At 43.6% G+C, this 27,286-nt stretch overlaps 1 protein-coding gene across 2 annotated transcripts in view; it reads left to right on the top strand.

Annotated features, from left to right (window-relative positions):
• TTC29 (tetratricopeptide repeat domain 29) overlaps positions 1-27,286 on the top strand; it is a 495,923-nt gene that overhangs the window by 461,018 nt on the left and 7,619 nt on the right. The window contains exon 11 of one of the 2 annotated variants that reach the window (XM_029603173.1): positions 13,165-13,701. The exons of the other annotated variant lie outside the window; for it this stretch is intronic. The gene's annotated coding sequence lies outside the window, so the exon portion shown is untranslated. Of the gene's footprint in view, positions 1-13,164; positions 13,702-27,286 lie in introns of those variants that run through there. 2 annotated transcript variants of the gene reach the window in all.

Genomic DNA, 27,286 nt, shown 5'->3' with positions numbered 1-27,286 from the left:
AGTTTAGGAAAAAGTGGGCCCCAAGTTATGGAACTCTCTCCCAGAGCTACTATGACTGATAACAGATAGAGTTTCAAACGGGAACTGAAAACATGGCTCTTTAGAAAAGCCTATAATCTAACATAGTAGCCAACAAACTGACAACATCATTATCAGACCTCAAAATAATATTAGTAAACTGAGTAAAAAGAATCCAACGATATTAAGTATAATAGCCTACAGCATGAGCATGGCACGTAGGAATGAAATGAAATAGCCTTTTAATTAACGCATACGATAATGTTGTGTTGACCTAGAATTAGTATTTATAATTGTAAGAAACTAAATAATGCACAAAACTAGATAATGTATGAATATGAACTCCACTATATATTAACTGTATTAAACCCAGAAAACATCTCGTCCCTCGGCGATCACGGCTGGTGTGGCCTGCGCAGTCGGCGCCTCAGACCCGTCGGGGTAAGGCCATTTTTCATTCACCTTCCCACGACAGGTCCGCGGCCGACTAGCAGACATTAATAAAATCGCTCGCTCTCCTAGAGACGCTCTGCAGGCCCTCGAGCTGGCCCCCCCCCCCCCCCCCCCCCCCCCCCCCGGGAGACAGCCAATCGCTGCAGCGCCTCCTCCATCCAATCAGAGCCATCAGTGAGGGATTTTAAAATTATTCAGTCCCTCGGCGCCGCTTAAACATCTCGTCCCCCGGCGATCACGGCTGGTGTGGCCTGCGCAGTCGGCGCCTCAGACCCGTCGGGGTAAGGCCATTTTTCATTCACCTTCCCACGACAGGTCCGCGGCCGACTAGCAGACATTAATAAAATCGCTCGCTCTCCTAGAGACGCTCTGCAAGCCCTCGAGCCGGCCCCCCCCCCCCCCCCCCCCCCCCCCCCCCCCCGGGAGACAGCCAATCGCTGCAGCGCCTCCTCCATCCAATCAGAGCCAGCAGTGAGGGATTTTAAAATCATTCAGTCCCTCAGCGCCGCTTAAACATCTCGTCCCTCGGCGATCACGGCTGGTGTGGCCTGCGCAGTCGGCGCCTCAGACCCGTCGGGGTAAGGCCATTTTTCATTCACCTTCCCACGACAGGTCCGCGGCCGACTAGCAGACATTAATAAAATCGCTCGCTCTCCTAGAGAGCTCTGCAAGCCCTCGAGCCGGCTCCCCCGGGAGACAGCCAATCGCTGCAGCGCCTCCTCCATCCAATCAGAGCCAGCAGTGAGGGATTTTAAAATCATTCAGTCCCTCGGCGCCGCTTAAACATCTCGTCCCTCAACGATCACGGCTGGTGTGGCCTGCGCAGTCGGCGCCTCAGACCCGTCGGGGTAAGGCCATTTTTCATTCACCTTCCCACGACAGGTCCGCGGCCGACTAGCAGACATTAATAAAATCGCTCACTCTCCTAGAGACGCTCTGCAAGCCCTCGAGCCGGCCCCCTCGGGAGACAGCCAATCGCTGCAGCGCCTCCTCCATCCAATCAGAGCCAGCAGTGAGGGATTTTAAATTCATTCAGTCCCTCGGCGCCGCGCGCCGAAGGAGCGCGACAAAGGGGCCTGCCCCTTTGTGCGCCCCTTCGTGCAGCCAATGAGGTCAGTCATCAATCTATTTATCTCTATCTTTCTTTTCTCTCTTACTTCACAAGACTTCTCCTGAAACTAGCTCTTTGGCTTTCTTACTGCGAAGTCTTCCTCCCTCTCTCAAAATGCACCATTTCAACATACCTATTATCAATAATTACCACAGAAATATTGAAAAAATACCTCAGTCTCACACTTTCCAACAGAAGAGACTTATCCCTATTGTAATTTCTCCTTTTACTCAAGTTCTTGGTCTCTCCCTCTTCACCCTAACCTTATTCAATGCCCAGTCACTCTCTAAAAAATCTCACATACTCAATGACTATCTCTCTGAGGCCAATCCTGGTATCTGTGCAATTACAGAGACTTGGTTAAAATCTTCAGATTCAGTAATTATTAATCAACTGCCCACACAAACTTACGACTTCTTCTCGATCCCCAGACCTAAAAAAAGAGGAGGAGGACTCTTACTTGCAGCTAAGAAAGGCCTTAAAATAACTCTGCAACATTCAAGTGTAATTTCTAATATAGAATGTGCATACTTCAAATCTAAACAACTACAGATATGCCTTATCTACACTCCACCTGGTATTCTTGAAACCGACCCATCCCCTCTCATTGAATACATTGCCAAACACATCAACTATGATTCTCCTGCAGTACTTTTGGGAGACTTCAATCTTCACGTAGACTTGGCCACACGCTCCTCCAACTGTGAAACTCTCTTATCTTCTTTTCATAACATGGGCTTCAATCAGATCATTTATAACGCAACTCATAAAGCTGGCCACACTCTGGACCTGATCTTCATTAACGAAGGTATCTCTATTTCTTCAGTCCCGACTTGTACTCCAGTTCCTTGGTCAGATCACCAAATCATCTCTACAGTTCTCAAGACAGATACCATCCTTCCCCCTCCCTTCCCAAAAACCACCCTTCATTTCAGAAAACCATGCTCATCAGAAGTACTTTCTAATCACCTGGATAAAGAACTATTTCAGCTGGACCTTTCAGATGCAAACTCTGCCTTCAACTCCTGGCATTCTATCATAAATAAAGTCGCAGACCAAACATGCCCCTTTACTACTAAGATGATTCATAAGGCCCAAGATAACAGAAAACCCTGGTTCACCCTTGAACTAAAAGCGATCAAAATATGCCTCAGAAATAAAGAACATATATGGCATAAAAATCCTACCACTTCTACTTTAGCAAGCTACAAATCCACCCTTAATATCTACAGGAACACCATTTTCAAAACTAAAAAAGAATTTTTCGCAAAAAAAATTCACCACTTCATATTTGATTCCAAAGCTCTTTTTTCATACATCTCTGCCCTCACCAAACCCCTTCCTCCATCCATTCCAGACGACCAGGCTCTCATGAAAGCTACTGAACTGGCTACCTTCTTCGAAAACAAAATTATCAATCTTACCAAAAGGTTTACGTCTTCTAATCCCCTTTTCCCCCTGCATAATACACCTACTCCTCAGCAGACCACAAAATTAGACTCTTTTGAGACCACTTCTTCCTTAGAAGTGGAAAATATTTTGAAAAAACTCAAACCTTCTTCACATCCCCTAGACTCCATCCCTGCAAACCTTCTAATCTCAATACCAAATACAATTGCTAAGCCCATTTCAAAAATCATCAATTGTTCGTTAACCCAAGGATTAGTACCCGATTCTCTTAAACAAGCCATCCTGAAACCTCTCCTAAAAAAACCCAACTTATCAACGTCAGACCCAGCAAATTTCTGACCCATCGCCAATCTTCCATTCATCGCTAAGATCATGGAGAAAATTGTGAATAAACAACTCACTGAATTTCTGGAGGAACATAATATCCTAGCATCTTCACAATATGGTTTCCGTAAATATCGTAATACAGAATCACTTTTGATATCTCTTACGGACTACATTATTGTAAACTCAGATAAAAAACAATCACACCTACTGATCCTCCTTGATCTTTCGGCTGCCTTTGATACGGTCAACCACTCAATTATGCTGGACCGACTCAAAGATATTGGTATTGCTGGTTCTGCCCTTGACTGGTTCCGTTCTTTCCTTAGCAATAGATCATTCAAAGTTAAAATCAACAATAAACAATCACATCCAATTAGATCCAACTTGGGTGTCCCACAGGGCTCCGCCCTTTCACCAACACTTTTCAACATTTATCTGCTTCCACTTTGCTTCCTCCTTACTAAGTTGAAAATCAAGCATTACATCTATGCGGATGATATCCAAATTCTCATTCCAATCAAGGAATCGTTACTAAAAACCCTTATGTTTTGGGATAATTGCTTTAAGGAAATCAGTTAACTCCTTTTCCAGCTTAACCTAGTTATCAACACAGACAAAACTGAATTCATAATCATCTCTCAAGATGAAACCCTCATGTCCAGGGAGACAGTTTTTCACCAAGATGATCAACCTCAAGTTGACAACCAATCTCTTCCTAACTTCCCTTCAACAAAACTAGATAACATCAAAAAGACCTCTCACGTGAGAGATCTAGGCACTCTCCTGGACAACCAGTTGAACTTCAAAAGGTTTGTCAACAATACAACAAAGGAGTGCTTCTTCAAACTACAGGTTCTTAAGAAGCTTAAACCTCTCCTGCACTTTTATGATTTCCGTCTGGTTCTACAAGCAATCATACTCACAAAAATTGATTACTGTAACTCATTATTACTTGGACTCCCGGCTATCACCACTAAGCCTCTTCAGATGTTACAGAATTCAGCTGCCAGGATTCTAACCAATTCCAAAAAGAGGGACCATATCACTCCCATTCTCTACAACCTTCACTGGCTCCTTATCAAATATAGAATCCGATACAAAGTGCTGACCATCATGCACAAATCTGTACACAATCTTGCCCCAATTGATTTAACTCACCAAGTTCGCCCTAATAATCCCAGTAGGCCAATGAGAAGAGCTTATCAAGGCATTCTCTTCGTCCCTCAAGCAAAAACATCACTAAAGATCAGAGCCTTCTCTACCTCAGGACCCACTCAATGGAACAATCTCCCACCGGACCTTAGACAAGATCCTTGCCCAATATCCTTTAAGAAAAAATTAAAAACATGGTTATTCAACCTTGCATTTCCAGAATCTGCATTTTAACTAATCACATTTTTCTCTTTGAATGCTTTAGGACATTTATGACTATGCATTGTAAATATTTTTTCTCTGTTCAGTTAAATTTTAAATGTTAACTGTATTTGCCCTGTTTACAATGTATGTTCTTAGTTCTATGTATCGCCGTTCAGGCAGTTTCCTGTTCCTTGTAAACCGGTTTGATTTGTATTTAATGCAGGAAGATCGGTATATAAAAATCAAAAAAATAAATAAATAAATAACATGAATGCTGTCCTAAAATGGGAAAGTTGACCTAGAAACCAAACGAAAACTTTGTAAACCATTGAAATCTTATGTTGGAACGACGGTATATAAAACACCTAAATAAATAAAATAAAAATGGTTAATGGCTACCGAGGTATGTGAAGATAATGGTAGGCTGGGCAGATAAGATCATGATTATTGACTGTGGAGGTATTTAGAACTTGGAGAGGCTGGAGTGGTTTTGTTTGTTTTCTGTTTTATTCTTTTATGTTAATTTTATGTTTTTATGATGATGCTTGTTTAAAGCTTTGTACATTGCTTTGAACAATTTTATTCTAAATCTGGAAAGCGATTAATAAATGTTATTAAATGAATAAATATATATTTATGGTGCCATTGCACCTTAAGTATTGTGTGCAGTTCTGTTATCCCATATAAAAAAGATATAGTGGAACTAGAAAAGGTACAGAAAAGAGCAACAAAAATGATAAAGCAGATTTAAAACAAAACTGGAGAAAATATTTTTTCACTCAGTAAACAGGCTGTGGAATTTGTTGCCAGAGGATGTGGTCAAGGGATCTAGCAAGGCTAAGTTTAAAAGGGGTTTGGGCAAGTTCCTGGAGGAAAAGGTCATAAACCATTATTGCCAGGTAGACTTGGGAAAGCCACTGCTTATCCCTGTGAGTGAGCAACAAGGAATGGATTCACTCTGACATTTGCCAGGTTCTTGTGGCCTGGATTGGCCACTTTTGGAGAGAGGATACTGGGCTAGATAAACCTTGGTTAGTATGGCATATGAGATACTTCAGGTTCATCCTGCACATCTGAATTAAAGAAAAAGGTCTGAAACATTATCTGCATTAAAGCTGGGAAAGAAGAAAAAATCAGTTGAAAAGTCATTTTTCTTCTGATTTATTTTGTTATAACATTGAAATTCCCAGGAAATATAACTAAAAACAAAGGTCCCTACACATATTGCAGGTATAACAGAACAGGTAACTTAGATCAAGGCTTAAACCAGCCCATATATCCAGTCCAAATCAATGCACACGGTAATTTTTCCTTGGACAAACTTAGCACATGCATGAAACAAGACTTCCAATTACAAGAGTAAACAAGCCTTCATTACCTTCATATCTTATAACATGTGTACACATTAATTTTATTTATTTATTTACAAATATAATTTAATCAAAACGGTTTACACTAAAAACAAACATAATCTACAGAAGTTGACAAATAAATATAAAAAGGAAGAAACCAACAAACGTAACTAAAAATCTAAAAGTATTTATACAATATGGGGCCGATTTTCAAAGGGGTACGCGTGTAAGATACACACGTACCCCCCAAAAACCTGCCCCAAGCTCCCCCTGCGCGCACCGAGCCTATGTTGAATAGGCTTGGCGGCGCGCGCAAGCCCCGGGACACGCGTAAGTCCCAGGGCTTTGCTTAGGGGGGGCGTGTCGGGGGCGTGGCCTAGGCCTCCAAAACTGCTCCTGGGCCAGGGAATCGCTTGCCGGCAGTCGGCCGGTGTGCGCGAGTTAAGCCTGCCTCGGGCAGGCATAACTTTTATAATAAAGGTGGGGGGGGTTTAGATAGGGCTGGGGGGTGAGTTATGTAGGGGAAGGGAGGGGAAGGTGGGGGGAGGCGGAAAGAAAGTTCCCTTCGAGTCCGCTCCGATTTCTGAGCGGCCTTGGAGGGAACGGGCAGCGCGCAGGGCTCGGCGCGCGCAAGGTGCATAAATGTTCACCCCCTTGCGCGCGCCGACCCCGGATTTTAAAAGATACGCGCGGCTACGCATGTATCTATTAAAATCCAGCGTACTCTTGTTTGTGCAAGGTTGCGCAAACAAAAGTATGCCCACACGCTTCTATTAGGATCTGCCCCTATGTGAGTAACATAAGTGCCAAAGAACCACAAAGTCTTAAATTAGGTATGGATGGAGGGGGGGGGGGGAACAGGGTGTGGAGGGGTAAAGGAAAGGGGAAGGATCCCACATTATGTCTTTGCCTCTAATCTTTCCAAATGCTGGAAATGCTTTTCTGACATCCCAGGGTATATTTTGAATCCATTGAAGACCAATTTGGATCCTTGGGTTGGAGCCATCCATCCAGCTATCAGCTGCCTGGTCTTACATCTTATCTGAGCAATTCTGTGGCTCAGCTCTGAGCCCACCAGCACTAAATAGAGTAGACCCCTGTTCAGTGCTGACCACGGCACATTTTGCCCTACAGTGGGATGCACTTCTAGCCTAAGGAGTAGAAGGGGCTGATGGAAGATCACAAGAATAATATGAAGATTCAGATCTTCCAGATCTATGAGTAGACTCCCATGACTGCTGAAATTCAGAATTCAATATTTACAGTGGAGCTGAAGCCTGAGAAGGCATTAACCCTAGCATCATAGCCTCACTGGGCCTTCTGTATGATCTTTGGCCATCAGGGTCAGGTGGCACTGAGCAGTAGGGGAGGCTTCCCTCTCTGAGACTTTAATTCAGCATAGAGGATATTGATGTTAACTCTTGACATCATTGTCATTGCTGAGACAAAGGTTTCATGGACAAGTTAAATCAGCACCATAAGTGACTTAGAGGTGCTTAGTCCCGGTACCTGCACTTGTTGCAGATGTTGAGTGAGGGCCTTAAGAATCTTCTTGTCTAACATTCTCAGAAACTTTAGTACACATGTATGCATTCACTTCTTGTTTTACTGGGGCAGACTCATTCCAAAATGGCCTCCCCTGCAAGACAACCAAACTTCACCACCAGAGAAATAGTCAGACTGATCTCCCTGGTGGTGAGGGATGAGAAACTGTGTTCCCTTTCCAGGGGTCCAGCCGAACAATTGCAGGATAAGGCAGATCTGGCGAGGCCTGCAAAATGAGTTTAATCACGAAGCCTCCTACACACGTGAGGTAATTACCTTGTGGGAAATAGGAAGGTGGGTGTGGGTAAGATGGGATTTAAGGGGTTGTGTGTTTAGGGGTGTGGGAGGATAGGGATGGGGTGGGAGTTGAGACTCAGGGGGAGAGGGTGGGAGTAGTGTGAAAGTTGAACAGCTTATATAAATGTGTGAAAGGACAGTGGATCAAGGTTTAACTGGAAAATTGAAACTATACCATAGAAGAGATTACAGAACCAGCAAAACTAAACTAAGAGCATTTGGTTCCTAATTCTCATCTATATAGACTGAGGACCTCAAGACGAAGACCTGGTAGCTGCACCACAAGGAGAAGAAGTGGTTAGACCAGCTGCATACCAGGAGGAGGAGGCCAGAGGTAAGTTTCCTAAAGACCCATCAAGGAGATGTAGGGTTGCCAACTGGCTCCACATTTTCAGGACAGGTTGATCCAGTCCTGGTTTTACTCACCTGCATGCAGGTACATAGTCTTGCATTTCTTAGGGAATGCAATAGGTAAATCAAAATAAGTCTCAGCATGCAGTGGAGTAAAACCAGGAGTGGATCAACCTCTCTTGAACATCTGGAGCCAGTTGGCAACCCTAAGGATGTGTCAACATGGTCTGTTTTCATTTTCCTGCTTTCATCACAAGCCCCCACTATTGCCCTGCCATTTGGCAATATCCTGTCTCTGCTAACTGCTGTAAGAATCCCTCATGCACATTAACTTCTTCATTTTGAAACTCTTGGGTCATGGCCTACCATATAAGAAGCACAACTTTTAATGCACTGACAGGCAACTATAGAACTTACTCTTAATATCCTTACCAGGTATTGTCTATGCCTCCCTTCCAACATAGATCCTTTGGCTTGTGGCAGTATCATGGCCATTAACAGCTTGGAATTCAAGACTCATTCCAACACACACTTCCCATCTTCTGGGACTACCTCACAGCCCATATCACTAGCTAAGCTCCATGCTGCAAAAGACTGCTGTCCAGAAGCCAACATATCTCAGGGAACCTATATATGGTATTGCAACCCCCTATAGCAGATGCTTGTCCCCCAGACAGGATCATTTCCCATTGCCTCCACCTCTCCCATAAATGGAATGCACTCTAACAGTTTGTGTGATGCTGCACATCACACCCCTGTATATATAAGCTGATGGCTTGATACATTCTTTTGTCTCTGTTCACAGATATTACCAACTCTGAGGAGGAAGAGCAACTGGCCCCTTCTGCTGGAGAAGCAGTCTTGCTGGCTGTGGTTGACAAGCAGCAAACACCATCACCACTAGACTCTAGTGGCACAGCAGCCACAACCCCCCACCCCACTGGCAGCCCTGGGTCTCCGCTTAATGAGGCATAGTTTCTTCTCTTTTTTCCTATATGGCTTCTTTCCAGTTTTGCCCTGGGATATTTGGATGCAGTTCCTGAAAGGTGGCTAGCCATTGCTAGATGAGGGAAGTGAACAGTTTCCAGGGCAGCTTTCCCCAGATTCCAGCTGTACCCCATGGCCGCAGAGGCAGGATGTGCAGCTGGAGCACCAGCTGCAAGCCCAAAGGCCCAGATTGCATCACTTATCCAGGGACACAGTTCAGAAGATGGGGGGATTTCTGCGAGCTGCACACTGACTTCAGGAGGCTGCTAGACATGGTAGAACATCTCGTCAAGGCTTAAGAGGGCTTCACAGCCACTCTTGAGCTGGTGGGCATGATGCAATCACCACAGCCCCCTATGTTTATCAGGAATTGTCCTCCACAGATTCCTGGGCCTTATTTATATAAATAGTTTTCTCTCTAGGTTTTCCCACAGCTACTCCCTTTTTGTTCTCATGTTTGTAAAAAGGTTTTACATTTCAATAATGTTTATAAAAGTTTATTTTAAATTAAACTTTTATGTATCTCTTCTTGTGCATGCTAAGTACCACGTCCTCCCAGAGTCTGTCCCTTTTCAAGATAGCCTACTACATTTATTCTCACACCCACACACTGGCCTGCATGTGCCTAAGCATGCAGCTCTTTCCTCTAACCTTTATCTTCCACCCATTTCCCCTTACTGCTGCCTCAGTTTCACCCAAATTATTTGGCTCAGCATTCCTTACCTAGCTTCTCTGAACATCCAAAAAAGTCAAAAAAGCAAACAGAATGTTGGGAATTATTAGAAAGGGAATGGTGAATAAAACGGAAAATGTCATAATGCCTCTGTATCGCTCCATGGTGAGACCGCACCTTGAATACTGTGTACAATTCTGATCGCCGCATCTCAAAAAAGATATAATTGCGATGGAGAAGGTACAGAGAAGGGCTACCAAAATGATAAGGGGAATGGAACAACTCCCCTATGAGGAAAGACTAAAAAGGTTAGGACTTTTCAGCTTGGAGAAGAGACGACTGAGGGGGGATATGATAGAGGTGTTTAAAATCATGAGAGGTCTAGAACGGGTAGATGTGAATCGGTTATTTACTCTTTCAGATAACAGAAAGACTAGGGGGCACTCCATGAAGTTAGCATGGGGCACATTTAAAACTAATCGGAGAAAGTTCTTTTTTACTCAACGCACAATTAAACTCTGGAATTTGTTGCCAGAGGATGTGGTTAGTGCAGTTAGTATAGCTGTGTTTAAAAAAGGATTGGATAAGTTCTTGGAGGAGAAATCCATTACGTGCTATTAAGTTCACTTAGAGAATAGCCACTGCCATTAGCAATGGTAACATGGAATAGACTTAGTTTTTGGGTAATTGCCAGGTTCTTATGGCCTGGATTGGCCACTGTTGGAAACAGGATGCTGGGCTTGATGGACCCTTGGTCTGACCCAGTATGGCATTTTCTTATGTTCTTATCCTTGTTGTAATGGGCAAAACACATCAGAGCTGTAAGTCATCACTTAGGTCTTACATCAAAGTGTCAATGATGTGAGTGCCAACCACAAACAATGGTATAGCCTATAAAATGAAACACCATGTCTGTTTCACCTTTATTAACAACAGGGAGACAAGGAGCTGACATTTTGTGGCCCTTTCACCAACAGGAAACTTTTCAGCAGAGAAGAGGTATCATATAGATATGCAGGTAGGAGCTCTTTTCAACAGAAGCTGTCTGAATCAAGTTCAGATCATTCACCTCCTGCTGTCAAAAGCTGGTTATGTCAATTAATGTAATAGGCAACAAAGTCTGTCTGACCCCATGGTGACGAAGGCTAATATAACTATAGGCACCATCTTCACCTTCTCCCTGCTTTTATACTCGCCTCCCTCATAGGGGTCCGCTAACCTCCTCATGGGTCCCTGCTTCCAGATGGAAATCCCTTCATCACCATGCTAGCACTTATATGGCTTGAAGCCCTAAATACCAATAGAGGTCTGCCAGCTAGAACATGAGCCCTTGTCTTCTACAAGACATGTAGGCAAAAGGAATATTTAAGGACTTTCACATTAAAGCTCCCAGCTGTGAAGTATCAAGAACTCCAAGATTGTTATCATTACCTCTTCCCTTCGCACATATGAAACCCTTATAATGGAGAAGAACCCACACAAATCAACCCTTCAGAGTTAGAGTAAAATCACCTGAAGTTGGGTCTGAACTGTCAGTTCCCTCATGACCTGATTTTCAAAAACAAAGAGTTACACAAAAAAAACTGGGCTTTACACATATAAATGCACTTTATGTGTATAAGCAAGCTTTTGAAAATTGCTACAATATGTTCCATTGTCAATAAATTTTACAAGTGTACATGCACTTTAAGCATGTAAATGGGCATTTGAAAATTGCTCTGAAGTATGTTACATTTATATGTGTAACTCCTTTGAAAATTACCTCCTTACACACATATTTACAGATTCTCAATAATCCAAAAGGCTGACAGGGACTTCAGTCATAAGCAACACCTAGCTGTCAGTCTTCTTTCTGTCCATTCTTTTAGATTAAAAAAGAGTGCATAAGGGTAATTTTGACACCCAAAGAATGCTAGACTAGAAGTTTCTGGAGTAGCTGGAGGCCGCAGAGTGTCATCCATTTAGCTGTTCTCCATACCTGTAAGAAAGGTCCAGTGGGTGAGAAGTAGAAGGCCACATAGAAAGTGTCAGTAGTAATAGTTTGTGTACTTTATCTTCTTGCACGCGATGCTACATAAGATGATTCTGATGGGCTGGAACCGAGTGTCATTGAAAGGGCAAGACAGCCTGCACAAGTGCTTCAGGCCAGTCCTGAGGAATGGAGTGAGTCAGAAGATCAGGGGTCTGTGGAGTCTGCAACTGACTAGAGAAGAGTCTGAGAGAGATGCAGCAACAGATAAGGAGCACACCCAACCTTTGTTGCAGGATGAGCCCTTGTCAAACTATAGAGAACCACCTACTCCAGATAGGTGGTTCTCTGTAGTTGTCAATGAGGGGGAAAGCAGAAAAAAGGAAGAGGACAGGTTTTCCATGCAAGCTGATGATGAGCTGCTTTGCATTCCATCCAAGAGCCACATGCCTCTCCAAAATGAAAGAGTGGAAGACCTGGTATGCCTGAGGTAAGACATACAGGGTCTCAAGGAAGTGGTGCAGGAAGAGATGCAGAGTCTTGGCTGGATGCTTCAGGAGGAATTGCAGGCCATGATATCTCTCTGGAGAGAGATACTCCAGCAGATGCCCCCATTACAGCCACAGCCAACATTGAATGAGACCCGACAGCCACCAAGACCCAAAATGTAGCCTCCCCCTGCATTTGTACCACCACCACCATGGCATATTCCTCCACCTACTGTAGTTTCGCCAGCCTGATGGGAGGAGACTCCCCACTGTGCATCCAAAACCACCAATGTTGCTGGCTCTTCCTCTTATGGCTCCACTACCTCAAAGGATGCTTCATCCATCAATGCTTCCACCACCTCAGAGAAAGGCCCCCCCCCCCCCCCAGCCCCCACTCAGATGACCCAGATGGGAACATCTCCCTCTGTTGACAGAGAGACGGCCATATCATGTACACCAGCTGAAGAGGAGAGGCACACCCATGCTGCCAGTCTTTCATCTTCAGCCCCCCGTCCCCCCTCCAATATCAGCTCTTAGTAGTTTCTCTGGAGAGAGATACTCCAGCAGATGCCCCTCTCCCATTTGGGGCACTTTTGTACCCCTTGCCATTGCTTTCAGTGTCCGTGACTTCCAAAGGCACTGTGAGTAGTGACCGCACTCCGCTACATAGATGCACCAGACTTAGGTAGTCCAAAGGAATGTAACCCCTCTAAAGGAGAGGACGGCCCAGGAAAAACTAAATAGTTAGTTATGCACATATCACTTTTGTTTTGTAATTAAATGCACCTTAAGCTTTGAAACTTTATATGTGTTCCTTTCCTCCACAGCCTGCTGGTGCGTCTGGCGATGTATCTCCTGCAATTCCTTTTCATGAAGATCATATGATGCTTCCTTCTCCTCCTCTTCAGCATTCAGCCCTGTAAGATGATCATCTTGTCCTGCTGAAGAAGGCAGACCTCGTCTTTTTCACCAGGTTATGAAGCATACAGCAGGCTAGAAAGATTTCATAGACTTTGGTTGGGTTGCAGAGAAGACATCCTCTTGATCTGTCCTGGCTGCATAAATGGTTTTGAGTAGCCACAGATTCTCTCAGTGACTTTTCTGGTCTGCCAGTGATCCCTGTTGTAGCAGATATCTGGCTGGATCATGAGCCAGGTCCTGAGTGGATAATCCTCTATCACCTTAAGGGAGAAGGCAGAGAAGAGCAGAGTGAGCTATCCCAAGCTGGTAGGCAGCAAGGCTGTCCCCTGATAGAGGATGTAGTGGCCCTCCTGGGTTAAAGAGGTAAGACCACATAAAAACAGAGGAGGAGAAATGGGCAGAAACTAGTTGCTATGTGCTCCAGTGGAGTGCACTGTTAGCCCAGGTTTGGCTGAGCATTTTCGACGCGCTGGCTTTACCCCTTATACAGTAAGGGGTAATAGCGTGTCGAAAACGCATGGCCAAACCCCCCCCCCAAAAACTAATAGCGCCCACAACATGCAAATGCATGTTGATGGCCCTATTAGTTATTCCCGCGCGATCCAGAAAACAAAATGTGCAGCAAAGCCACACATTTTACTTTCAAAAATTAACGCCTGTCGGCGCCGGGGAAGTGTACAAAAAAGCAGAAAAAACTGCTTTTCTGTACACCCTCCAACTTAATATCATAGCGATATTAAGTCGGAGGCCCCAAAATTTTTAAAAAATTTAGAATTAAAAAAAAAAAATTTTAAATTGGCCCGCGGGTCGGAAGACGGACGCTCAATTATGCCAGCATCCGTTTTCTGAACCCATGGCTGTCAGTGGGTTTGAGAACCGACGCCGGCAAAATTGAGCGCCTGCTGTCAAACTCGCTGACAGCCGCCGCTCCTGTCAAAAAGGAGGCAATCGGAAGGGTGCAAGTCCTGCTCTAACTGCTGGCATAGGTATAGTATGGTTTCCTTTTTAAACCTGAATCTGTGAAGACTTGCTCCCCGATTCTGTATCCTTTCTGAAAGGGGGTACCTCCTCCTCTAGTCTCTCTCCCTCTTCAAACATTGCGCCATGCTTATCCTTAAGTTTATAATCCTCATGTTCAAAATCAGTTCACTTCCACTCACACCCACCCACCCCCAGTCATCCCCACTGACACACACACCCATCCCCAGTCAGCCTCAGTAATGCACACATGCACACACACACACACTCAGTTAGCCCCACTCAGTAGACATACATGCACGTTCTCAGAAATGCTGTGCCATACATGGCAAAATTCTCCCGTAGAATAGAAGTAAACTTAGTATCAGACAGCAGGAGAAAACAAAAATTACAGTCAAACACACTTCTGGGCAAGGACAGCAATTTCCCAGTTAGTCCCCATCCCCGCCCTCCCCTCCCTCTCCTCCTAGCTAGCAGTCCTTTCCATTCGGTGGAAGAAGTCAGCATGCCAAACCCCAGACCCAAAAAGTCAATCCTGGTTTGAAATTGGCACATTAAATAGTAGGTGTAAAAGTGTTTGAACTTTCATGATGACTTTGTATGAACTTCCTTTATAAAGCAGCAAAGTACATCCAAACCACGCCCCAGGATGCCTCCAAACCTGCCTACTTTCCTAGGCAAACACCCAATTACGCACATAATTGGCGAGTTTGGAAAATTGTTTGTACATGCTTGTTCATCAAACATAAGCATATAGACAGAGTTTTTACATGTGAAATGCCTTTGAAAATGTATTCATTAGATTGTAAGCCCTCTGGTAGCTGAATGTAACTTGCCTTGAGGGACCAATAAAAGACATGAGCTAAATCAAATAAATAAATTTATGTTAAATCTGTTTTTATTATAAATAATGAACATTACCAAAGCATAACATTTGGTACATATTTTCTTAACTCTATCCATATTTTTACCCCTCCTCCCATAACCCTACCTCCCCCCATCCCTCTTTCCCTCCCTGCATCGAAGAAGCACAAGGATCACATATCAAATATCTATACGATTTAAAAAAAGACTTTTAGATTCATGTGGTAAGGTTAGAATAAAGGGAAGCCAGACTGCATTTATTGCTCTTCTAGTCTTGATAGACAGGTGATTAATAGCCAAGGTTTCCATGGTTAGTAGATTTATTATAGAAGAACGCCATAATAATATAGATGGTCCTTCTGAAGTTCTCCAGGCTGTTAGTATGGCTTTGCAAGCTAATAAAAAAACTTTTGTAATCCAGAGAATCGAGACCTTATTTCTTTTGAATGAGTTAGGAAAGATTCCAAAAAGTGCCACCAATGAAGAAAATGGAATTTTATAACCCACAACTTTATTTACAGTATGATAAACTTTCTTCCAAAATATTTGAATTGTTGGACAACTCCAAAAGGAATGACCCAAGTGTGTTGGTCCTCCTTTGCACCTGATACATATATCAGAGTTAGTGAAACCTGCTTTGAATGCTTGATGCTGGGAAATGTACATTCTATAGATAATTTTATATCTAGTTTCCCGCAAGAGCGTATTAATTGTAATTTTACGCGTACTAACAAATGCAGATTTCAATACTGCAATTGATATCGGTTGCTCAAGTTCTAATTGCCATTTAAGTTGCACCTTCTCCAAGGACCAAATCTTATATGAAGACTCTAATTGTTTGTACAAATATGATATAGAATGTTTCTGGGGGTTTTCTGGATCAAACCAGTTACTTAAAAATTGCCAATTAGTGTCCATGAAGGTTGGTGGACCAAGCGATTGTATATAATGTCGAGCTTTAAGGTACTGATAATAGTCAATAGCTGAGAGTTTATAAAAAGAACGAAGTTCTTTAAAAGTAAGAAAAGATCCATCCATATGTATTAATTGTCCAATGCATCTGAGTCCCGCACGGTCCCAAAGTCGAAATCGTGATGCATCCGATCCTAAAAAGAACTTTGGATTACCACAAAATGGAAGAAATGGTGATATGTTGTCAGATAACGAATTCTTCCTCATTAGCCATATCCATGTTCTTCTTAAAGGTTGTAAAAGCAGATCTGATTTGATTGTGCGAGATAAGAAGCGTTAGGAGCATGTAAAGCATAACGAAGCGATATTGGAAGAAGCAATTGTGCTTCAATATAGGTGTCTGAAAGTATTGTGTGCCCATCAACCAGTCCCCTATGTATCGTAAATTAATCGCATGATTATAGAGTTTCAAATCCGGAAGACCCATACCTCCCATGGATAGTGGTTTCATTAGGATAGATAGTTTAATTCTTGGTTTTTTCCCCTGCCATAAAAATTTTGTCACTACTCTCTGATATTTGCTAATAGTCACATGAGTTAATAGAAGAGGTAGAACACTGAGCACATACAGCCATCGTGGTAATAATGTCATTTTCAATAAGTGTATTCTTCCAATAAGAGAGAGTGGGAAACAGTGCCAAGCATTTAAAAAGCTGTTAGTTTTCTGTTGCATTGGAGATATATTTAAGTCATATAGCTTGGAAAGGCTTTTTGGAATCCAAATACCTAAATATTTTAATTTATCATTTGTCCATTTTAAGGGGAATTTCCCATACCAAGGTATAGATGCATCAGGACCTATTACCATGGCCTCAGATTTATCGAGATTTAAACTAAAACCTGCATAAAGACCATATTCTTCAATCACATGAAGAGCAACTGGAAGAGATTTGGTGGGGTTTATCAAATGCAACAAGAGATCATCCGCAAATGCAGCTAATTTGAATTTTGCCGATCCCATTTTAATCCCTTCTATATTCTTATTATCCTCCAAGATACATAATAAAGGATCAAAAGATAATACAAATAATAAAGGGGACAAGGGACAACCCTGCCTAGTACCCCGAGACAATGTAAAGTCTGATGAAAGTTCCCCATTTACCCAAATATTAGCTTTTGGCTGATTATATAAATTTTTTTAGAAATGAAATAACGGAGCCTTGAAATCCATAATGGTTCAAGGCTTCAAATAAAATACCCCAGTTCACTCGATCAAAAGCCTTCTCAGCATCAAAGCTCACTATAAGAGAATTCAAATGTAATTTTTCTGAGAAGGCAATAGATGCCAGAACTCTGCGGACATTTGTTACTGCCTGCCTACCTCTGACAAACCCCACTTGAGAAGGAGAAATAAGTTAGTAATGATCATTGCAGTCTATCTGCCATTACTTAGCTATTAATTAAGATCACAGTTAATAAGGGATATAGGTCTATAAGAACCAGGTAACTCTGGGTTTCGATTAGACTTAGGATTTGTACTACTATAGTTGCTTTATTCTCCTGCCAAGTTTTGTAATTCATCCGAAGAAAGCCTATCATATACTTTTTTTAATAGGACTACTAATTAAATCAGACATGACTTTGTAAAACTCATACGTGAATCCATCTGGACCTGGAGATTTACCTAAAGCAGAATCCTTAATGATCAATTCCAATTCTGTTTTTCCCATAGGAGCATTAATTAATGATAGGTCCATTTTATTTACCCGGGGGAGTTTTATCTTAGAAAGGTACTTATGAATGTCTGGGTGATAGTCTGTATCCACTGAGTATAATTTTTGATAGTAATCTGTAAATATTTTCCCAATATCTTTAGTGGATGTCTTTATTTGTCCTGTTGAATCCCTTAATACTTTAATATATGATTTTCCTTCCCATGACTTTACTAATCCAGCTAATAATTTCCCTGTCTTATTACCAAATTGAAACAACCGATTTTAAAACCTAGATTGGCTGCCAGGAGGAAGGGAGGGTACAGAGTGGCACAGCTGATTTTTTTTTTTTAACTTAAGGGAGTGAGAAAGGGAAATCAGGGCAGCAGATGCAGTTGTATTTTTGTCCCAGGGTAGTTGTTTCGGGTGTGGATCCTTGGGCTGAAGTGGAGTTTGCACAACCTGCAGGTCCCCACCATCAACAGGGTGAAGCTGATTGTGGCAGAGGCCCAACTGGAGCTTCACCTATATCAGCCCTCATTCCCCTTAGGTTGAGCCCTCGTGTGCTGGGGCTGGCACTCTTAGGCGGGGGCCTCTACTGATGAGCTGGATGTCCGGATCGATGGTTGGGTCACAGGCCATGGTCCGAGGCAAGCTGGGTTCAGGCATAGTCAGAGGAAGGTAGTAGTCGAGGCAGGTGGTGCGCGGACATGGTCGTGAGTCAGGTAGTGGTCAGTGGCAGGCGGAATTCAAGCAAGGTTGAGAGCCAAGCAGGTCAAAGTCAGAACCAGAAATCCATCCAAGGGAAGGTGAGATGGCTAGGCAGGCGAGGAACAGCACAGGCGGGCGAAGAGATGACACTGAAGAAGTGAAGACTGACCACAAGACGAGGAACTGATGAAGAACCTAAGAGACAAAGACTAGGAACACGCTGAGGCAACTTGCTTTACCAAAGTAGTGGACGTATTGCTGAGGTGTCCAGAAGCAGGAGAACTGCCCTTTTATAGGGCAGCATCAATGACATCATCTGTAGAGGCCGCGGAGGCTTTCCTGCTGCAGTCATTTTAAATCTGGCAGAGTCACATACGCGCCTAGGAACAGTGCAGCCAGCGAGGACCGTCACCGCAGGGAGCAGAGACAGCACGAGTGCGGCGGCCTGCCACAGATTCTCTCAGGGGCCTTCCCCAGAGTCGGCCTTCTGAAACTGAATTGGTCCTTTCACTGACATGTGACAATGGAGAGACCAATCGGCAGACAGAGAAGGAGTCACTGCTCATTTCGAATCAACTAGAGAATGGGCCTTCTCCATCGCCTACCAGAATCCCTCTTTCTGTCACCTATCAAAAAACTTTCAAAAAGGCCTTGAAGACTCATCTTTTTAAAAATGCCTTTACATCCTGAGAGCTTCTTTTTTAAACAATACTAAGCAGATTTATTTGTACCAAAGGCAAGACTATGTTAGAACAAGCTACTCTGTAATTTGTTCTTAAATTTTTACTATATTGTGTTGTTTTTAATGTTTTGCTATTGGTTTGTGTATGTTAAACCTATACTTTGTATGTATGCAGAATATAAGCACTTTTAAATAAATAAATAAAGTTTAAATAAATAGTCCACAAGTCAAAAAAACCATGCTTTTTCAATTTAATGCATTTTCTTTTACTCCTGGACTATTTGCATATCGTTAACTTTATGCATCCCATGGGAACTGCAACTCTTAACGCTTGCATTAAATAAAATCAGCACTAAAATCTTACTCTGATTTTAGCGTGGGTTTTAGTATATCGGCCCCATTGGGAGTAACAGTAGTATTATCAATATCCATATTGATACTATAAAATTTGCATGTATAAGTCTTAATGAAAATATATAGAAGACTATACAATGGGCAATTCTCAGATAACTTACTTATGTACAAGGGAAGAGACTGATGGTTCTGGCTAATGACTTGTAGATACTGAATCCTCAGGTCTTTCCAGTAGTTTGTCAACCACTTTTTAGTAGAATGATGAAAAGATTAAGATAAAATAAACTGACAGTTGCTACTCTTCACAGGCAGCAAGCTTTTCTCTAGCAGCTGAGTTCCTAGGAGCCCTCTTTTTTTCAAGCAAAGGCTTTCACTGGTGGTGAGCTATGAAGTCCAAATAAAAAAAATAAAATAAAAGCAGATAGCAGCTGGTGACCACCAGGAAAAAGAAAAGGAGGGGTAAACTTGGATACCCAGCAATTGTTGCCTAATTAAAGTCATTCCCACCTACTTAACACCAAGTCATTAAGCAGAGTACACTTTCATCTTGCTCTCACTGCTGCACATGACATTATACACCAATCAATACCCTCCCACTGGCTGCCCACAAATGATGCACTGTGCTTCAAGAAAGTAGTAATTGAGTAGGGCAGTCAAGGTCTTTCTTCAGGGATACTATCAGGGCATTTGTGCAGCTGAGATAAGGAAATCAGACCCTTATATTGATAGCTATCTAGAACAAATAGTTAATTAAAGGATCCATTCACAGATGTATGTTTGGCTTTGGAGGGTGGATATTGAGAATTATTCAGGTTTTCCCAAAGAGCAACTCCCATTAAAAGAAATACCCCCAAGTTTATATTTGGGGACAATATATTTTGTCGTGGCCTGAAAAATATTTGGCGCACACAAGAGGAGAAGCCATTCTACTAACCCTGTCCACTACAAATGCTTGTTCGCCCAAATATAACATAACTTTTATTCAGCTTTGGCAAATCTCATACCCAAATAGGAAGCAAACATAGGCACATTTAAAATTGGATTATGCTCTATTCCTACACCCATTTACTGGCTCAGAAGCAGGATCAGCACAACCTATTGTACAAGTTGTGTACTTGAGCAGAGCAGCTGTGACTGAGATGAAGGATCCGTTGGTGTCACCCGCGTGGTGATTACCAACCTGCCACGTGGCGAAGATGAGGGAGTTGCAGGGCTGCATCGCAGTTCCCAACCCGCTTCATGGCAACGATGAGGAGCTGCAGAGCTATGCGATTAAAAATGAAGGAGTTGCAGGGCTACCCGGCAGTTCCCAACCTGCCATGCGGCAGAGATGAAGAAGAACTGCAGGGCTGCATGGCAAAGATGAGGAACTGCAGGGCGAGTCCCAGCTCGCCATAGGGCAACGTTGAGGAGAAGCTGCACAGCTGTGTGGAGAAGATGAGGAGCTGAAGGACCACATGCTTCCCAACCCGCTAGGCGGCCAGAAGGAAACAAAAGCCATGAGGCAGTTCCCAACCTGCTCCACGGCAGAAATGGAGGGCTGGGACTGCTGGGAGAAGCCTTGATGTATGCATGAGGGTCACTTGGAACTTGGGTGTGGGTCTAGACGTGTGTGTCTGGTCAGAAGCAGAGCGTGTGTGTGTGACTGAGCATGTATGTGTGTGTGTCTAGTATGTGTATGTGACAGGGAGCATGTTTGTGGGTGTCTGAGCATGTGTATATGAGATGGAGAACTGAGACAGATGCAAGCTCTAAGGATGATGGATTAAGAGGTCTAAGTAGTAGTAAGTTGGGTTTTTTTTTAGTAGTAAATTCTGCAGTTTATATCAGGAAAGACTGAGGTATCAAAGCATAGGGTATTCTCTTTGTGTGTGTGTGTGTGTATTAGCGTGTGTGAGTCTGAGCATGTGTGTGTGTTTCTGAGCATGAGTATGAGAGAAGGAGCATGTGTGTGTGCCTGAGCATGTATATGTGAGAAAGAGAGGGATCTGGTGTACGTGAATATGTGTCTGTAAGAGAATGTGTGAGTGTGTGAAGGTGTATGTAGAGGGGAGCATGTGTGTGAATCTGAGAATGAGTGAGGAAGCATAAGCATGTGCATGAGAGCATGTAAATGTAAGAGGAAGCATGTGTGTTTGAAAGAGAGAGCATATGTATGTATGTGTATGTATAGATATATATCTATGAGAGAGAGGAGAAAGTTTATGCATCCGTCTCTCACTAATCCATGACAATCTCAGAGTGACTGGAAATCAAAAGTTTCCAGGTATGGAGAGCGAGAATTATTTTATCCTTATTAGTTTTAATTTTTGGATGCTGTTTGATGTGTCCATTGTTTTGAAATATTCTATTGGTGTTTGGGAAATTTAAAACAAATTGAGTTTTTAATTATTGGATCGTCAGTTCATCAGCAGTTCTGAATTATCCTTTTTATTAATATGTTTATACTATTATGATTAATGTATTTATTACATTTCTTGATTTTGTTTGTCTAAGGATTGGTGATGGTTCTGTTTTTCCATTGTTGCACTGCATATAGAGTCTGACTTGTTGCGGTTTCCAGTTCAGTTTTTGCCTGCACGTTTCTGTTTATACTTGATGGGCAGCTTATTTAAAACACATTCAGCCTTCGATACCCAGATAAATAGGACTTATCTGGCTATCTAGCTGGCTGCTGAATATCCAGATATATATGACTTATCCAGCTATCTTTTAGCAGCCCAACTGAAGGCGATTCCACAAATCCACAATTGCAGTTTGCAACCTCCTCCTGGCAAATCATTGAACAGTACCTTCTTGGTGCAATGCCAATAACCGCCCTCTTTTGGCAACCTTGCAACACCTGGAGACCGACTCGTACCCTTCCCCCCACGTTTCTTACTACCTACCGGGTCTGGACTCAATAGAAAACGCATCTAGTAGGGGACACGCTCTACCATTATTCATCTGCCCTGTTCCATAATCTTCAATTTCTAGTGGGCCTTCCCAGGCAGGCTTTTCAATCATGGAAGACACAGGGCCTTATGACCACAGGCTCTTTGCTAAAACAGGGGTCTATTATATCTTATTTGGAGTTGGTGGGACAGTCTGAAAACTACACTCTTACTTTCCTGGAATACGCCCAAGTAGGTCACTTAAATCTTTACTTGCTACTGCCAAGGTGGCGTCCACAAATTCACTGTTTGAAGTGTACTGTACACACCGCCGGACAGTCCCGGGAGCAATCTCTAAAATATATACACTTCTTCAAGGCCCACAATCTACCAAGCTTGCCTGTTCGATCTCCTGGGAAAAGGAGTTAAGTTTATCATGGGACAATGAAGACTGGACCGACTTATTTCTAATAGCACGAAAATGCTCCCTGTCAGCTCACGTACAAGAACAGTGTTTAAAGCTCCTTTACTACTGGCACTTTGTACCTACTAGAGTCCACCAAATGTTCCCTCATGTATCGAGTGTTTGTTGGCGACAATGTGGTCAGGAGGGTACTTACTTACACATATGGTGGACTTGCCCCATTGTTATTCCTTACTGGTCACAAGTGGTGGACTGGCTTATTCAAATTGTGGGACAACCAGTCCACGTATCCCCTGCCAATGCCCTTCTGGGGAAGCCTATAGATGACTTATCTACACATTCCCAGTGCCTTTGCCAACAAATATACATAGTGGCCCGAACAGCTTAGGCTTGCCACTGGAGGAGCGCTCGTCTTCCGACTCTGAAATTCTTATCCAACGCCTGCATCGGATACAAGTGCTAGAACGCATCACTGCTACTCGCCACCACAGATTGACGGCCTTTCAAGCCGTCTGGACTCCTTTTAATTCTTGGTATCAATCTTACACCTCCTCCCAAGGATGTTGTCAGAACCTTTGACATTTATGCCCATTGCAACATTTATGCCACAAGATTGCCCATCTTAGCCTTGTTAGCCTTCATTCCAGTGGCTACACACCTTCTAAACACACGATGGAACTTACACCGTTGTAGTTTTGCCATGACACTTTCATCTTTTCATCTCCTTTCGTTTTCAGTCACCTAGTGGAGGACTACAGTAATATTTGATCTTGCTATTATTGTTTCTTTTGTTTCAATTTCGCATCTGAGACGCACATTTATTTTTTTGCATATGGAGTGAATGAGTAATAGGCTCATTCACAAGCATTTGCATATGATGAGCGCTATTACATTCACTCCGTGTCCCACACGGGTTAAATAGGCGCTAATCCCCCTATTGCATTAGGGGTGGATTAGCGCCTATTTAACCCACTTCGGAGTGCTGTAACATGCAGAGGGCTGTAACATGCAGAGGGGCCGATGCAATACAGTGCGCTCAGCTGAGCGCACTGTATTGCATCGGCCCCTCTGCATGTTACAGCCAGATTCCCTAGCTGACATCTGTGTGCATCTGAATATATTCATTCGTACACTGTATGCATAGTCTCACATGGGCCAACAAAGACACAGGTATGAGCACTGCCTCATCAGTTTCTGCGGCAGTGCTGACATTGGAGTGATCACATAGCAGGCCTTCACTTAGAGCCTTTTGGGAAGCACATATCCAGTATCGTGGCTATCCCAAATTTCTCAAAATCTTTGCAAGCTTGCATATTTCATAGGAGTTGCACACAACCATGCATAGCTGTGCCCTAATACACCTGAATAAGTAAAGAGTCGACTCTCATGTACAGATGGTGAGGGCCCTGGCCCTTGGTATGTCGTGTTGGTTATGTTAACCACACAGGGAGACTATTAAAAGATACTGATCTGACTTTCTGAAGGATGGATTAGGAATAGGATGGTTCCATGCCTTCACCTGGTGTAGAAAGTCATCTCTGAAATGTATAGGTCCTAATTTATTTAGTGATGACAATAACAGCACACACGTGACAGAACTAAAAGTTCACCTTATTTGACCGAAGGCAAAGCTGTGTTAGAAGCTATTAACCTACCCTGACATGTAACAGGGTAGCCATTGGGAAATGGCATGTAAGGGCCCTAATGTTATCTCTTGTGGACTCATTTATGTTACTCCATCTGAAACCAGACAAGAGTTACGTGTACACTCTCTAGTCTCTGGACCTGGAACTTGCAGCTGCAAATTTCTGCTCATTAGAGATGAACAAGACCAAGAGCTTTTTGTACTTTTCAAGCAGGCTTCTGACTAAAGAGTTAGGTGATGACATCATTAGTTGCTAGACCCAGACAGAAAGCCCATTGTTTGGTCAGAGGTGATTTAACTTCACAATGGAAGAGGCCAGTGGTTTGCACTATGACAGTAGCATAGCTATGCAATCTATTGCTCACCAACAGAGTGAAGACCTTGCTTTATCACCTTAGCCAAGCATTTCTACATCTGTTCCACTGGACAGCATATGGAGGTGAACATTAGCTAGATAGTGCCCATCTCACATACATTTCCATGTATCCAAGAGTTAGCTAAGAGTATGCTCTCTGAAAAAGTGTTTTGCTCTTGCTGTCTTCCTTGGGAGCATAGAATGAGCTTTCCTTTATAAGGCCTAGGCCACACAGTCTTGCATGTGAGAAATGTGCCTAGTTGGAATGGCCAGTAGCACTCTAGCATGCAAGGTCATGTGGGTCCCAAACCTCTAACCTAGACAAACTTTGACAGAAACCACACAATGTCTCATCTCCAGGTCCTGCTGCTGCCTCCATGCTGTGCTCTCCGGTCCTGGTCTTACTGCCTCCATGTTGCACTCTCTGGTCCTGGTTGGTCCTGGTCCTGCTGTCTCCATGCTGTGCTCTTTGGTCTTGGTCCTGCTGCCTCCATGCTGAGCTCTCTGGTTCTGGTCCTGCTGCTACCATGCTGAGTGCTCTGGTCCTGGTTCTGCCACTTGAATGTTGGTGCTGTGGCCCTTTTGCTGTCTCTTTTCAGTGCACTCTTTCAAAATGGACAGTCTGGGCATTCACATGCCATCACATTTTTGTGCTGGCATCATTTCTAACATTAGGGCTGAACTGTAGCTATTGGGTTGTCACTTCCACTTTCTAGGTTCTTTGCTGTAACTTTCATTTTGAATTCTTTGCTGTAATTTTCATTTTGAATTGCTTGAGTCAGACTGGAGACTGAATCAAGGAGGCATAGAGGAGGGCGTAACAAGTAAGCAGCAGGACAATACATGCAGACAGTAGACCATCCGCATTAGCAAGCCAGCACAGAAACTCTGTAGACAGGTCGGACCCAGCAGACTTCTTCCATCTAGCTAGTACAGGAATTCTATACAGAGCATGGGCCTGGCTTTGTTAGAACTGTCATCTTTGAGTGGAATTTGTAAGGGGTGGTTGGCACCAGTTGGCTTCATGGATCTTTTTCTCCCTGAGGCTTGGTGCTGGCTGGAGGTGGCATTTGTTTAGAAGCCTACCCCTGGCCATCCTGAGAGCCAGGGACTATTTCTCGGAGTGGACTCCTGTGAGGATGGTGGTGGCATGGGTGCTGGCTCTGGTGAACGCTGAATGTGCTGTAAGACAGCTAAACATAAATTATTTATGGATGTGGATACGATGGTTAAGCCCTGTGTAAGGGCTGCTTCTGCATGGCCTAGGTGTTGGCAACCTGAGCCCTCCTCAAGCGGACCATCTCTGCCCGTATATGGTAGAGTTGGGCCTCATGCTTCCTCTCTATGTGGTCTAGTGTGCCTGCACTGTAGGGGTGCTATAGGTAGTGTGGGGTTGGTGGTCACTGAGGTGCTCACTGTGGCTGCAATGCTGCCATCACGGGGCTCAAGGGATGAGCTGGCTGGCTGTCTTCTATATCCTGCTGGTCATGTGGCACACTGGTGGCAGGAGGCAACTGGGCTGCTTCTTCCCATGGCAGGATATTTCCCGCGATAAAGCCAGAGAGGTTTAGGCTGATGTCAGGGGGCAGGGGCGAGCCAAGGGGGGTGAAGTAGCAGCTGCTGCTGCTGTGGCTGCTCCTCCTCCACTTCCTCAATCCACTGCATCCAATTACAAAAGGTCGCTGCTGGATCCTGGGGTTTCATGGCTGGGACTGGGGGTTTCCTGAGCAAGAGCTGTGGAAACAAAGACGATATAAGTATGAAACTAAGAAGTACACATGTACTGTTTTGCATAAGATGTGCACTTTGCATCATTCAATGTGAGCAAGCTATGCAAAAAATTGTGGACATCTGTAGCAAACTTGACTGGTCCCAGCTGGTCCCAGCTTGCCTTGTGTTTCCCTGCACCTGCCCTGACAACTGTCCCCTTTACCCTCTCTGTCTAACCCTGCCGGCCTTCTCCTACCACACTCACCTGCTAGCCCCCTTCCCCCTCCCACTGCCCTCCTATCCCTTGCCCTCCTCCTTATCTCTATTCCTACTGTCCCTTCTCCTACCATTCCTGCTCTCCTCCTCTCCTCCCTCTTTCTCTCTTCCCTCCTGCCCTCTGCCTCCATCCTTCTCTCCCCTATGCCTTCCATGCTTCATCTTATCCTGCTCCTCACCAGACAACTCCTCATCATTCCTCCACTCCTGACTCCCCTTCCACTCCTCATCACTTCTCCACTCCTCCACACAAAGGGACAGACAGATAAACTAGACAAATGCACTAAAACTTCCACACACAGATAAAGACAAGAGGCAAAGGTAAAGGAAAACAGATGAGAACACTAAACAGGACAACTCACTCAGGTAATCACAAGAGAAAGCTCCTAAACTCCAACTAACCACTAAACATCAACTCATCTATTCTCCTCTCTCTCCAATGTCTGACACACCCTCAAAGAGGCAGATGCAGAAAACCAATATATAAACAAAGAAAATAATGTGCCAGATGTAAAATGACATGTGTCGTGTA

This window comes from Rhinatrema bivittatum, chromosome 1 (assembly GCF_901001135.1).
Source record: "Rhinatrema bivittatum chromosome 1, aRhiBiv1.1, whole genome shotgun sequence".
Classification (NCBI taxonomy): Eukaryota; Metazoa; Chordata; class Amphibia; order Gymnophiona; family Rhinatrematidae; genus Rhinatrema; species Rhinatrema bivittatum.
Note: the sequence above shows the minus strand (reverse complement) of the source record. Positions and strands in the feature narration are given on the sequence as shown.